Source organism: Tamandua tetradactyla, chromosome 5 (assembly GCF_023851605.1).
Source record: "Tamandua tetradactyla isolate mTamTet1 chromosome 5, mTamTet1.pri, whole genome shotgun sequence".
Taxonomy (NCBI): domain Eukaryota; kingdom Metazoa; phylum Chordata; class Mammalia; order Pilosa; family Myrmecophagidae; genus Tamandua; species Tamandua tetradactyla.
In genome coordinates, this window is record NC_135331.1 from 86,699,252 (window position 1) to 86,713,062 (window position 13,811).

Below are 13,811 nucleotides of genomic sequence, written 5' to 3' on the forward strand. Positions count from 1 at the left end.
GCAGACATAGGAGCCCACCATCATGCTCACGTACGTAAGTAGCGACACGAAACACTGTTCTGTTGTACCGGAGGTAGATCTTGTCCTGCTTCTGCCTGGCCCAGGCCGCGGCGCCGAGGGAGGAGGCCAGCAGGTCTGGGCGCCAGCGGCGCTGCGCGGGAGTCCCGCGATCCCACCGGCCGCCTTATGCCCGTGGCCGCCTCCCTACGCGCCCTTAATCAGCGCGCGCTGCTGGCACAGACCCTGCCTCTGCGGCTAGGCTCAGCTCCACTCGCCTGCACTCGGTGCGGACGCTGCGGAGCGCGGGTGAACCTGCCACACCAACCCGGCAGTCGCACTACAGCTGCCGTCGCCGCCCGACTTCTATGTGTGTCATTTTTGAAAGAAAGTCCCACCAGATAAAAAATCTTTGGTAGGAAATAGTTTTCTTTCACCACTTTTATTTCATCCCACTGCCTTCTTGACTCCACGGTTTTGATGAGGAATCAGCGCTTACTCATTGGGACTACCCTGTACACAGCATGTTGCTTTTCTCTTGCAGCGCTTGGAACTCTCTCCTGTCCTTGGCATTTGACAGTCTGACTACTATGTCTCTAGAATAATTCTTCTCAAGTTTAAGGAAAAAGCAAAGATTAATGATAAATGAAATAGTAAGAATAAACAACAGATAGACTCGGTGAAACCAGAAGTAGGTTCTTTAAAAAGATTTAAAAAATCAACAAATTTTTAGTTAGATTGAGGGAGGAAAAAAGGGAGAGTATGCAAATAATGACAATCAAAAATGATAGGTGGGATACTGCAACTGACCCCAAGAAATTGAAAGGATTATGAGGATACTATGAACAACTGTACTCCAAGAAATTCAATAACTTAAAGGAAATAAACAAATTCCCCCCAAATACTCAAACTATCTACACTGACTTCAAGAAGAAATAGATCTCAACAATAACAGGAAAGAGATTTAATTAGTAATCAAAACCTTCCAATAAAGAAAAGGACAAGAGCGGATGTATTCACAGGTGAATTTTGCCAAACATTCCAAGAAGAATTTACACCTATTCTGCTCAAACTCTTCCAAACAGTTGAAGTGGAGGGAAATTTCCCTTACATGTTCTGTGAAGCCAACATCACCATAATTCCAAGAGCCAGAAAAAGATACCACAAGGAAAAGAAAATTCATGAACAATATCCCTCATGAATATTGATACAAAAACTTCTACAAAAACACTAGCAAATTGAATCCAACAACATATTAAAATTATTGTTTACCATGATGAATTGGATTGACCCTAGGTACAAAGGTGATTCAACATAAGAATATCAGTCAATGTAATACACCCACATCAACAGAATGAAGGAGAAAAATCCACATGATTACGTCAATTGTTGACGTGATCTTCATAAACCACATAGAATACTAGGAATAGAAGGAAACTTAAACTGGATACAAGGGTATATTTGAAGGTCCATGACTCACATCATACTCAATGAGTAAGGACTGAAAACTTTCCCTTTACGATCAAGAACAAGACAAAATGCCCACTGTCACCACTATTATTCAACACTGTATTGGAAGTTCTTGCCAGAGCAACCAGTCAAGAAAAAAGAACTAAAAGGCATCCAAACCGGCAAGGAAGTACTAAAACTTACCCTATTTGCAGATGACATGATCTTATATATAGATAATCCTGAAAAATCTGCAACAAAGATACTAGAGTCAATAAATGATTCAGCAATGTGGCATAGTATAAGATCCACACTCGAAATCAATAGTAATTCTATACACTAGTATAGAAATCAAGGCATCATTAAGGCAATGTTTCATTCCTGAGGACTGGTTGCAGACAATCTTTGGCTTCTCTGTCTCATGCCAAGGCTCATGGCAGTGTTTACTTCTCTCTCTCTTCTCTTCCAGGTTTCACTGATTTTAGTTTCTTGCTTCCATGGTTTCCTTTCTGTGTCTGAAATTCATTCTCTTTATAAAGGCCTCCCGTAATAGGATTAAGAACCAGCCTGATTGAGATAGGACACACCTTAACTGAAGTAACCTCAACAAAAGTCCTACCTACAATGGTTTACAGCCGCAGGAATGGATTACATTTAATAACATGGCTTTAAGGCATACATGTGGTTTCAAGTCATCACAACTAGTAAAGAACAATCTGAAAAGGAAATGAGAAAATAGCTTCCATTTACAATAGTAACCAAAAGAATAAAATATTTAGGAATAAATTTATTCCTTTATATCCTTTATTGGATGTAAGTTTCTATACCTGGAAAACCATAAACCATTGCCAAAAGAAATAAAAGAAGACAAATAAATGGAAGGACATTCCATATTCATGGATTGGAAGACTAAATATTGTTAAGATGCCAAATCTCCCCAAAGAGATTTACAGATTTGTTTTAATTTGCTAAAATTGCTGAAATGCAATATACCAGAGACAGACTGGCTTTTAACAATGGGGATTTATTACTTTATAAGCTTACCATTCTGAGGCTATGAAAATTTTGAAATCAAGGCACCAACAGATGATCCAATCATCCTGGACCCTCTGTCACATGGCAAGGCACACTACAGTGTCTGCTGGTCTACTCTCCCAGGTTTCATTGCTTTCTGCTTTTGGCTGCTCCATCTGCAGCATTTTTTCTGAGCTTCTGATCATGTCCTTCTCTTTCAGCTTCTTCATGTCCTTTCTCTCTACTTCATGCTCTTAAAAAGCATTCCAGTAAGAGGATTAAGACTCATCTGGGGCATGCCTCAGCTGAAATAAACTAACCAGAAGGTCCCACCCACAATAGATCTACAACCACAGGATTACATTAGCTTTAAGAACATGATCTTCTCTGAGGCCCATAAAACCTCCAAACCATTGCAAGATTCAATATGATTTCAATAAAAATTCTAGCAGCCTTATTTGCAGAAATGGAGAAGCCAAATGTCAAATTTATTTGGAAGGGTAAGGGGCCCCAAATATCCAAAACCATGTTGAATAAGATGAAAAAGTTGGAAGGCTCACATGTGCTGATTTTGAAACTCATTATGATGCTGCAATAATCAAAACAGCATCATAATGGTATAGGACAGACATATAGACCGATGGAATCAAACTGACACTTCAGAAATAAACCTTCACATTTATTGCCAATTGATTGTTGACAAAGGTAACAAGTCCAATCAATGGGGTAAGAATATTCTCTTCACCAAATGGTACAGGGAAACTGGATATCAAAATTCAAAAGACAAATGGGGACTTATACCTTACACCATAAACAAATATCAACTCAAAATGGATAAAAGACCTTAATATAAGAGCTAGAACTATCAATCTCCTAGAAGAAAACATAGGAAAGCATCTTCAGAACTTTGTATTAGACAATGGTTTCTCATACTTTACAATAAAAGTACAAGTACAGCAACAAAAATAGACAAATGGGGCTCCATCAAATAAAAACTTCAATGCATCAGAGAACTTCATTATGAAAGTAAACAGACAACCTACTCAACGGGGTAAAATATTTGGGAACTTCCTATCTCTTAAGGATTTAATATCCGGAAGATAAAAAAAATCCTATATTTCAATAACAGTAAGACAAACCACCCAATCAAAAATAGACTTGAATAGACATTTCTCCAAAAAAGATGTACATATGGCCAAAGAGAACAAGAAAACATGCTCCACATCATTAGCCATTAGGTAAATGCAAATCAAAAGCACAATGTAATACCTCTTCACACTGGCCAGAATAGCTACAATTTGAAGCAATGGAATATAACAAGTATTGGAAATGATGGGAATGAATATGGATACTTGTTCATTCTTGGTGGGAATGTAAAATGGTGCATCCACTGTTGGAAACAGTTTGGTGGTTCCTTGGAAAGTTAATATAGGATTGCTAAATTACATGTTTTAATTTCCTTTGCTGCACAGGCAAATACCATGCAATGGGTCAGCTTAAACAAGGGAAATTTAATAGTCAATGTTTTTCAGGCTAAGAGATAATCTAAATCAAGGTGTCATTAAGGTGATTCTTTCTCTGCAAAACTGGCATCCTGGGCTGGCTGCCAGAGATCCTTTCTCCTTAGCCTGTTACCTGACAAGTCACATGATGATATCTCCTAGTCTCTCCCATCTCTTCTGGGTTCTGTTGATGTTGAGCTTCTGGCTGCACTGTCTGTGCTTTCTCTCTTATGTATGAATTTCATTATACTTTTAAAGGGCTGCAGTAATAGGATTAAGATCCATCCTGATTGAAATGAGGCACACCTTAACTGAAATAACCTCATTAAAGGATCTTATTTACAACAGGAATAGATTAAGTGTAAGAATATGTTTTTCTGGAGTTCATACAATTCAAAACCATCCCATTACAAACACATTTCTAGGTATATAACCAAAAGAACTGAAAGTACTCAAGCAGACGCTTCACACTGCTGTTCATAGCAGCATTAATGAAGATCGAATGAAGATGGAAGCAACATGAGAGTCCATCAACAGATGAGTGGATAAGCAAATTGCATATACATACAGCGGAATATTATTCTGCTGTAAAATGGAATGAGGGGTAGCTCAGTGGTAGAATTCTCACCTGCCATGCAGAAGACCCGGGTTTGATTCCCAGTACATGCAGTTCCCCAAAAACAAATAAACAAGCAAAAAACAAACAAACAAAAATTCAACAAATCATGCTGCAATAGTGGGATACTCACATGGAAAAATAAATGAAATGTGACCCCACCATAGAACATACAAGAAAAAAGGAATGAGGTTTCAATGCATGTGACCACATGGATGAACTTTGAAGACATCATGTGAGTAAAATAAACCAGACACAAAAGAACACATATTGCCTGATTTCACTGATATGAAATGAATAGAATAAGTCAATTCATAATCAGAAACTAGAACACAGCTTACCTGGGGCCAGGTGAGGTGTGGTATGGGGAGTTAATGCTTAATTGGTAGAGTTTCTATTTAGAATGATAGAAAAGTTTTGGTAATGGATAGTGGTGATTACATTGTAAATTGACACTATGGAATTATATATTTGAATGAGATTCATGGGGTAAATGTTAGCAATGTACATACTAGAATAAAAATTAAAAAACAGGACTGCACAATATAAACAGGATACAAACAGTGAATCCTAATATAAACTTGGACTACAGTATAATAACGATATTGTGTCCTCAACTGTAACATAGTTACTATAGTAATGCAAAGTGTTAACAATAAGGATGAGATATATGAACTCTGTATTTTTGTGTGATTTCTCTGCAAACATAATTTCTTTTAAAATTGTTTAAAAGCTAGGCAAGCTAAAAAAGTAAAACTAACAGAAGCAAAACACATCTTTCACAGTCTTTGCAGATTGGCTCTGTGTGGGCTGATGCTTCCTTCAAAACCCTCCTAGCAGTGTACAAGATGAACAGCCCCAGGCACAAGCCTAGGTTCTCTCAGTCTTTTCTGTGCATATGTCTTGTCCTGGGCATGTGCTCATGGCCTTAGGAATCCTCCCATTTATAGGGATCCAAATGCTCCATCTTCTTCCTGTGAAATAATCTTTTTACCATGATTTGATTGTTTCTTACCCTGAGTTAGCTACCTGACTTTTGTTAGCAGGATCTTTGACAACTGTGGCATATAAACAAACTGGAAAGTATGAAATGATGATAATTTTAATAATAATAAAAAAAATCAAACAGCCCAGGAGTCAAAGATACATTGTTTGGGAAAAAAAGAAAAACAGGAGCATTGTGAGCCTGATTGCAGTGCCAAATACACATATCTATATATGAAGGAGCCAAAACTACTTCTCTCACGCATTATATTCTCAATGGCTCAGGCATTGTCAAAATTGTGTTGTCCTCTGTAGTTAATAAACGAAAAGGAACCTGATCTCTACTGGACTCTCCAGCTGGTAACAGGGAGAACTTCTCCAGGTTTAAAGAGACAAGTCTGAGTCTCCACCTCACTGGTAGACCCTCCCTTCCTCCTTCCCTTCCTCCTGACCGCGGGGATTCCCGCTACATTGAAGTCGGCTACGTAGACGTAGACGACACGCAGTTCCTGCAGTTCGATAGCGACGAGGCAAGTCCGAGGATGGAGCTGCGGGCGCCGTGGGTGGAGCAGGAGGGGCCGGAGTATTGGGAGCGCGAGACGCCAAGCAGTGTACACGGTCTCACCGAATGTTCCTGAGCGGCATACACCGCAACTACTACCAGAGCGAGGCGGGTGAGCACGGGGACCGTTTCTTAGGACAGTATCCCCGGGATCCCCCAAGGACAGGCAGGTCACCCTGGGTCTGCGGGTCCCCAGTTCACCCCGAGGCCACGGGACCCCCCGGACCCCCATTCGTGAAGCGTGGGAGGGACTTTCACTCGGTTTCCCTTTTCAGTTTAGACCCAAATGGGCTCCGACCAATCACCGCTCGGGGGTCGGAGCTGGAGCAGTTCCCGCGGGGCTGACCGTGGGGACCGGGCCAGGGTCTCACACTCCCCAGAGGATGTCTGGCTGCGGTGGGGTCTTTCCGCGGGTACTATCGCGTCGCCTACGACGGCCTAGATTACATCGCCCTGAACGAGGACCTGCGCTCCTGGACGGCGGCGGACACGGCGGCTCAGATCACACCGCGCAAGTGGGAGGCGGCCGGGACTGCAGAGAACATGAGGGCCTACCTGGAGGGCAGGTGCGTGGAGTGGCTCCGGAGATACCTGGAGAACGGGAAGGAGACGCTGCAGCGCACATGGGCCGCGGGGCGCCTCCTGGGTCTCCTTCGGTCGGGGTCTGCGCCCCCGCCTTGTGTCCCTCAGGGAGGAGGAAATAGGATCAGTGCCAGAACACTGTCCAGCCTTGAGTCCAGGGGGAAGAATTGGTGGGATTTTCCAGACCCTGAACCAGAGGGATTCGCCCAGCGGGCCCCACCTCTGTTAGGAATGATGAAGGGATCCAGCCTCTCCGGGGATGGAGGGAGAGGATCCTGGAAGTAACTGGTCAGCAGTTCCCTTTGTCCCTGGCAGCCTTGGGAACCGCCTGGCAAGTTTTCAGGCGCATTCTTTACTCCACATCCATTGTCTTTGGAGTCTGACTCAGGCTTGATTGTGTAACTTGGCCTCCACTAAAGTCAGGTCTTGAAGTCCCTGATCTCCCTCTGACACCTGCAGCCTCCTACCCTGGGCTGTCTCATCCTGATTGTAAAATTTACAGGGAAAAAGGAGATGAGGCCAGATCCCCAAGCTCAAGCTAATGTCTAGAGTTTGCCTTGCCTCCTTCAAAAAATTGACCTATCCTTTCTCAGGTTGGTCACATGAGACCTGCTCCAATGTACCATGGGAGTTATTGGAAAGTCTCTGAAGTCTCTGATCTTCCCACACAGACCCTCCCCACCTAAGGACACACGTATCCCACCACCCCATCTCTGACCTTGCAGTCACACTGAGGTGCTGGGCCCTGGGGTTCTACCCAGCGGAGATCACACTGACCTGGCAGCGGGAGGGGGAGGACCAGACCCAGGACACAGAGTTTGTGGAGACCAGGCCTGCGGGGGATGGAACCTTCCAGAAGTGGGCGGCTGTGGTGGTTCCCCCTGGAGAGGAGCAGAGATGCATGTGCCATGTGCAACATGAGGGGCTGTTTGAGCCCCTCACCCTGAAATGGAGTAAGGAGGGGGATGAGGGTGGGGCGTTGTGTTAGTTAGATTCAGTTGTCAACTTGGTCAGGTGAGCATACCTAGTCTTGTTGCTGCAGACATAAGCCAATGGTACGTTAACCTCATCTGTTGCTAATTACATCTGCAGTCGGCTAGGAGGTGTGTCTGCTGCAATGAGTGACAATTGACTTAATTGGCTGGTTCTTAAATGAGAGATTGCACTGCTAAGCAGCTCAGCATTCCTCATCTCAGCACTGGCAGCTCAGCCCAGGCCTTTGGCGATGCAGAAGAAGTCACCCCGGAGAAAGTTGTTGGAACCCAGGGGCCTGGAGAGAAGACCAGCAGAGACCATCTTGTGCCTTCCACGTAAGAAAGAACCTCAGTGGAAAGTTAGCTGCCCTTCCTCTGAAGAACCAACAAAATAAATCCCCTTTTATTAAAAGCCAATCTGTCTCTGGTGTGTTGCATTCCAGCAGCTAGCAAACTAGAACAGGCGTCTTCTCAGGGAAAGCAGGAGCCCTTCTGAGCTCCTCTAACAGGGTCAGTGCTGAGGCCTGGGGGTTAAGGCCCCTGACCTCCCTTCCCTTCTCATTGCCTCCTTCATAGCCCACCATCCCCATCCTGGGAATGAGGTGGCTGGAGTTCTGATCTGGAGGAAGAAGAACTCAGGAAGGGAAGGGGATGAGGGTCTGAGGGTTCTTATCACACTGGGGGGTTTCCAATCCCACGTAACAGTTGGTCATGTCCCCTTCCCTATGAAGCCCCTCCTCAGACATGTGCTGATCCAGTCTGAGACCTGTCAACTACACTTGATTTGAATAATGTTCCCCTAATGATGATATTGAGGCATCTGTTCCCAGCAGTCAGAGGGAAGGTCCCTGCTGAGGATAGACGTCCATGAGGACAGATAGTCTAGTCCTACACATCTCCTTTCCTCATGGTTCCTGATCCTGCCCTGGGTCTGCAGTCACAGTTCTTGAAACTTTCCTGGGATTCAGAACTAGATCTCTAGGACATCAGGCTCTGCCTCTCACTAGTTGTTTTTTTCCACAGGTAGAAAAGGAGGGAGCTATGCTCAGGCTGCTGGTATGTGGTGGTACAGAGGGGGAGATGGAATGGAGGGTATAAGTCTGATTCCTGAGACCTTGGGGGAGTGTAGTCGGGAGCCCACGGGGCGGCTCACCCACCCCATAATTCCTCCTTTTCTCACATCTCTGCTGTTTGCTGTGACCAGATCCTGTTTTTTTTCCTCCCCAGGTGGTGGCAGTGTGCAGGGCTCTGATGAGTCTCTCACAGCTCCTAAGGGTGAGACCCTGGATGCCCTGAAATGAGAGAGGAGTAGGGGCAGAGAGGACACGTCTGGTTGATGGAAATTGCTTGAATTTGGACATTTTGTGTGTGTAGAGGGCTGCTCATGTCAGCACTTACAGTGACAGACTTGACTATGCTTTTAATTAATATCTTTGTAGTGTGAGAAAGCTGCCTTGTGTGGGACCTTGTGATACAAGAGCTTTCACACTTCCACTTATGACTTCAAGAACTCTTGACATCCTGTTCTGCAACTGTCCTCTGAATGTGTCTTCATTCCGATTTGGTTAAGTTGAGGATGTGGGAATACCAGCCCACTCCCTACTAACCAAGTCCACCTACCCCCATGGACCTGTGTTCCCTTCCCCAGACCGACCTTCCTGATCCAGCAGAGGCAGGGCTGGGATGCTTCCATCCCTTTCATAACTCTTGCTGCACAAAACTGCACCTTACTACCCTGTGAAAATAGAAATCTGGGTATGAATTTATTTTTTCAAATTCTTGCCATGAGGTGGATTTGATGGGTTAATTAATGAACAAGAAGATTCTTAAAATGTTAAAAGTAAATAAATGTAAGATCTGAGAACCTTCCAGCATCTGTGTGTTTGCTGTATTGAGTGTAGCAGGTGGGACAGGAGACGGCTGTGGGGAGCTGAGGGTGGACAGGGCCTGTGTCCAGTCGGTGCTCAGGACTTCGTGGGCTTTGACTCAGTCACTGCTCGACTGGGCCATCCTCACAGCCCCCTGTCCTCATCCTTAGCAGGATTTTGTCCCACCAGGACTATGGTCACAGGGTCTCAGACATAACTCGTGTATGAGTTCTGGGCTCTTCCTACCCTGGTGCCCCTGCTTCTGATGGCAGCAGGACTCGTGTGTCGTGTCATTGTCCCCATGAGTAATAGGGCGGCCCCTGAACACAGGAGTCTCTGCCATCAAGGGATTGATTCTCAGCTTTGCCCAGCCACTGCTCTCCATCTTAGACTGTACCCTGGTTTGTTCTTTCTGCCTTTTCCCAAATATTTTTCAAGAAGCTGTATTCTGGAATTAGCAGAGGAGAGGCTCACTAGCCAAAGCAGGAAGACAAACTGTCTCTTCTGAATCCTCCTTAAAAGCCTTCCAGTGATTAGATTAAGCATCACTCATTGCAGAAGACACACCCCTTGGCTGATCACAAATGTAATCAGCTGTGGATGCAGCTGACAGAATCATCATTTAAGTCCATGGAATGTCCTCACAGCAACAGACAGGCCAGCACTTGCCAATTCAGACAAATGAGCACTACCATCTGGCCAAGTTGACACATGAACCTGACCGTGACAGTCCACCCCTTGTCAATTTGGCAGCTATACATATCACCTTAAACCATACTTAATCTCTGAATAGAAAACAGTAAAAGACACATTTTTCCCTTGCCTAACAATACTCAGCTGTTCCACATGCAACTGGAAATGCATTAAATCTCCCTGGAATAGGATGCAAGTCCTTGGGTAATATTCATTCTTAAATTTGATATCTTACAACTTAAATAGTATCACATGGACAAAACAGTATTATAATCCTCATTTCTGTAACTGATCACATGGTCTTAATTCATATTTATCACTACCTTCTTCCACTACCCATTCCATGTTCCTTTACCCTCAGCAAGCACTTCAGCTGGCCATGGTTCTTTGCCTGCTGGGGTGACCCAAACCTTCATTCCTGAAGTTTCAGAGCCATTGGTAGTCCTGCCTGGATTGGGTTGTTGCAGTTTTCCACTGATTTTAATCACAGGGCATGGTAGTACTAAAAGATCGCTAGGGATCTCCTATATTCCAAAAAAAAACCTCTCCTTTACCTCCAGTGTGTAGTTGCAGTCCTATTTCCCCCTGATAATCAGAGTCAATCACCCTAGCCAGTAAAGTAATCCCCTTCTTGCCTTGTTGATCCAGGGGCATGAGTAGCCCAAAGTGACCAGGTGGCAGTCAGACTCCAGTTCAATGGAATCACTGTTGTTTCTCCTGGTGGGACCACTACCCTTTCAGGAACTAAAACCTGTAGACCAGCAGAGCTCAAGGTCACAGGGACAGGAAGCAAACATTTTCCTAGTGAATTGCTAGGGGTAATAGTGAGTGGTGCCTCTTCCATTTCCAGCCCTTGGTTCATGGATCCTGGCTATGGGAGAAACAGCGCCATACAGTGGATGCTGATTTAGAGCATACACAGACTCCTGGAGAACATCACCCAGCCCTGCAAGGTATTCCCACCTAATTGGCACCATAATTGAGTTTTCAAAAGGTCATTCCACAATTCTATCGATCCAGCTGCCTCTGGATAATGGGGAACATGGTAAGACCAGAGAATTCCACTAACGTGTGCCCATTCCCACACTTCATTTCCAGTGAGGTGTTTTCCTTCATCAGAAGCAGTGCTATGTGGAATACCATGATGATGGATAAGGCATTCTGTAAGCTCATTGATGGTAGCTTTGGCAGAAGCATTGCATGCAAGGGAAGTAAACCCATATTCAAAGTATGTGTCTATTCCAGTTAGAATATATCACTGCCCCTTCCATGAAGGGAGTGGTCCAGAGTAAACCTGCCACTATGTAGCTGGCTGGTCACTTCGGGGAATGTGCCATACTGGGGGCTGAGTGCAGGTCTCTGCTGCTGGCAGATTGGGCCCTCAGCTGTGGCTGTAGCCAGATCAATTTTGGTGAGTGGAAGTTCATGTTACTGAGCCCATACATAACCTCCATCCCTACCACCATGACCATTTTATTCATGAGCCCATTGGGCAATGACAGGAGCTGCTGGGGAAAGAGGCTGACTGGTATACACAAAATGGGTCATCTTATCCACTTGATTATTAAAACTTTCCTCTGCTGAAGTCACCCTCTGGTGCACATTCACATGGAACACAAATATCTTCATGTTTTTAGCTCACTCAGAAAGGTCTATCCACATACCTCTTCCCTAGCTCTTTTTGTCACCAATTTTCCAATTATGATTTTTCCATGTCCCTGACCATCTAGCCAAACCATTAGCAGCAGCTCATTAGTCCGTATACAAATGCATCTGTGGCCAGTTCTCCTTCCAAGAAAAATGAACAACCAAGTGCACTGCTTGAAGTTCTGCCCACTGGGAAGATTTCCCCTCACTGTCCTTCAAGGACACTCTAGAAAAGGAATGTAGTGCTGCAGCTGTCCACTTTCTGCTGGTACCTGCTTATCGTGCAGAAGCATCTGTAAACCAGGCCTCAGTTTTCTCTTTCTCAGTCAATTCACTGTAAGGAACTCCCCAAGGGGCCATAGCTTTGGTATGGGAAAGAGAAGGTAATGGGGCAGGAGTGCAGACCATGGTCATTTGGGCCACTTCCTCATGTAACTTACTTGTGCCTTCAGGACCTGCTCTGGCCCTGTCTTATATATACTATTTCCATTTTATGATGGAGTATTGCTGCACATGCCCAACTTTATGGCTTTTTAGGTCAGATAACACCTAGCTCATGATAGGCAACTCAGGTCTCATGGTAACTTGAGTGGCCCATGGTTAAGTGTTCAGTCTCTAATAAGGCCCAGTAGCAAGCCAAAAACTGTTTCTCTAAAGGTGAGCAGCTACCTGCAGCAGATGGTAAGGCTTTGCTCCAAAATCCTGAGGGTCTGCATTGTGATTCTTCTATAGGACCTGCCAAAGGCTTCAAACAGCATCTCTACTTGCCACTGACACTTCTAGCACCATTGGATCTGCTGGATCATATGGTCCAAGTGGCGGAGTAGCTTATACAGCAGCCTGGACCTGTCATAGCACCTCCTCTTGTTCTGTTCCCCACTTAAAACTGGTAGCTTTCTGGTCACTTGATAAATCGGCTGGAGTAGCACACCCAAATGAGGAATATATTGTCCTCAAACTCCAAAGAGACCAACTAGGTGTTCTTTTCTGGTCATAGGAGAGGCCAGATGCAGCAATTTATCCTTCACCTTAAAAGGGATATCCTGATATGCCCCACACCACTGGACACCTACAAATTTCACTGAGGTGGAAGCCTCCTGTATTTTTGTTGGATTTACCTCCCATCCTCTGATATACAAATGCCTTACCAATAAGTCTAGAGCAGTTGCTACTTCTTGCTCATTAGTTCCACTCAACATGATATAATCAATATAATAAACTGGTGTGATGTCTTGTGCAAGGGAGAAATTATCAAGGTCCCTGTGCACAAGATTATGACATAGGGCTGGGAGTTGATAACCCCCTGAGGTAGGACAGTGAAAATATGTTGCTGACCTTGCCAGCTGAAAGCAAACTGTTTCTGGTGATCCTTACTAACAGCTAGTGAGAAAAAAGCATTTGCCAAGTCAATAGCTGTGTACCAGGTACCAAGGGTTGTATTGATTTGTTCAAGCAATGATACCAGATCTGGAACAGCAGCTGCAATTGGAGTCACCACCTGGATGAGCTTGATATGATAATCCACTGCCATCCTCCAAGAACCAAATGTTTTCTGCACAGGCCAAATAGGAAAGCTGAATGGGGATGTGGTGGAAATCACCACCCTTGCATCCTTCAAATCCTTAACAGTGGCAGTAATCCCTGCAATTTCTCTAGGAATCCTGTATTTCTTCTGATTTAGTATTTTGTAGGTAGGGGCACTTCTAGTGGCTTCCACTTGGCCTTTCCCACCATAATAGCCCTCATTGCATGAGTTAGAGAGCCAATGCGGGGATTCTGCCAGTTGCTCAGTAGGTCTATTCCAATTATGCATTCTGGAACTGGGGAAATAACTACAGAATGGGTTTGGAGGCCCACAGGACCCACTGTGAGATGAACCTGAGCTAAAACTTCATTGATCACCTGACCTCCTTAAGCCCTCCC

General features: G+C 44.6%; 1 pseudogene; it reads left to right on the plus strand.

Moving 5' to 3' along the window:
• Window positions 1-22: 22 nt before the first annotated feature.
• On the plus strand, window positions 23-7,709 carry LOC143683208 (patr class I histocompatibility antigen, A-126 alpha chain-like; annotated as a pseudogene).
• The last annotated feature ends 6,102 nt before the right edge of the window (window positions 7,710-13,811 follow it).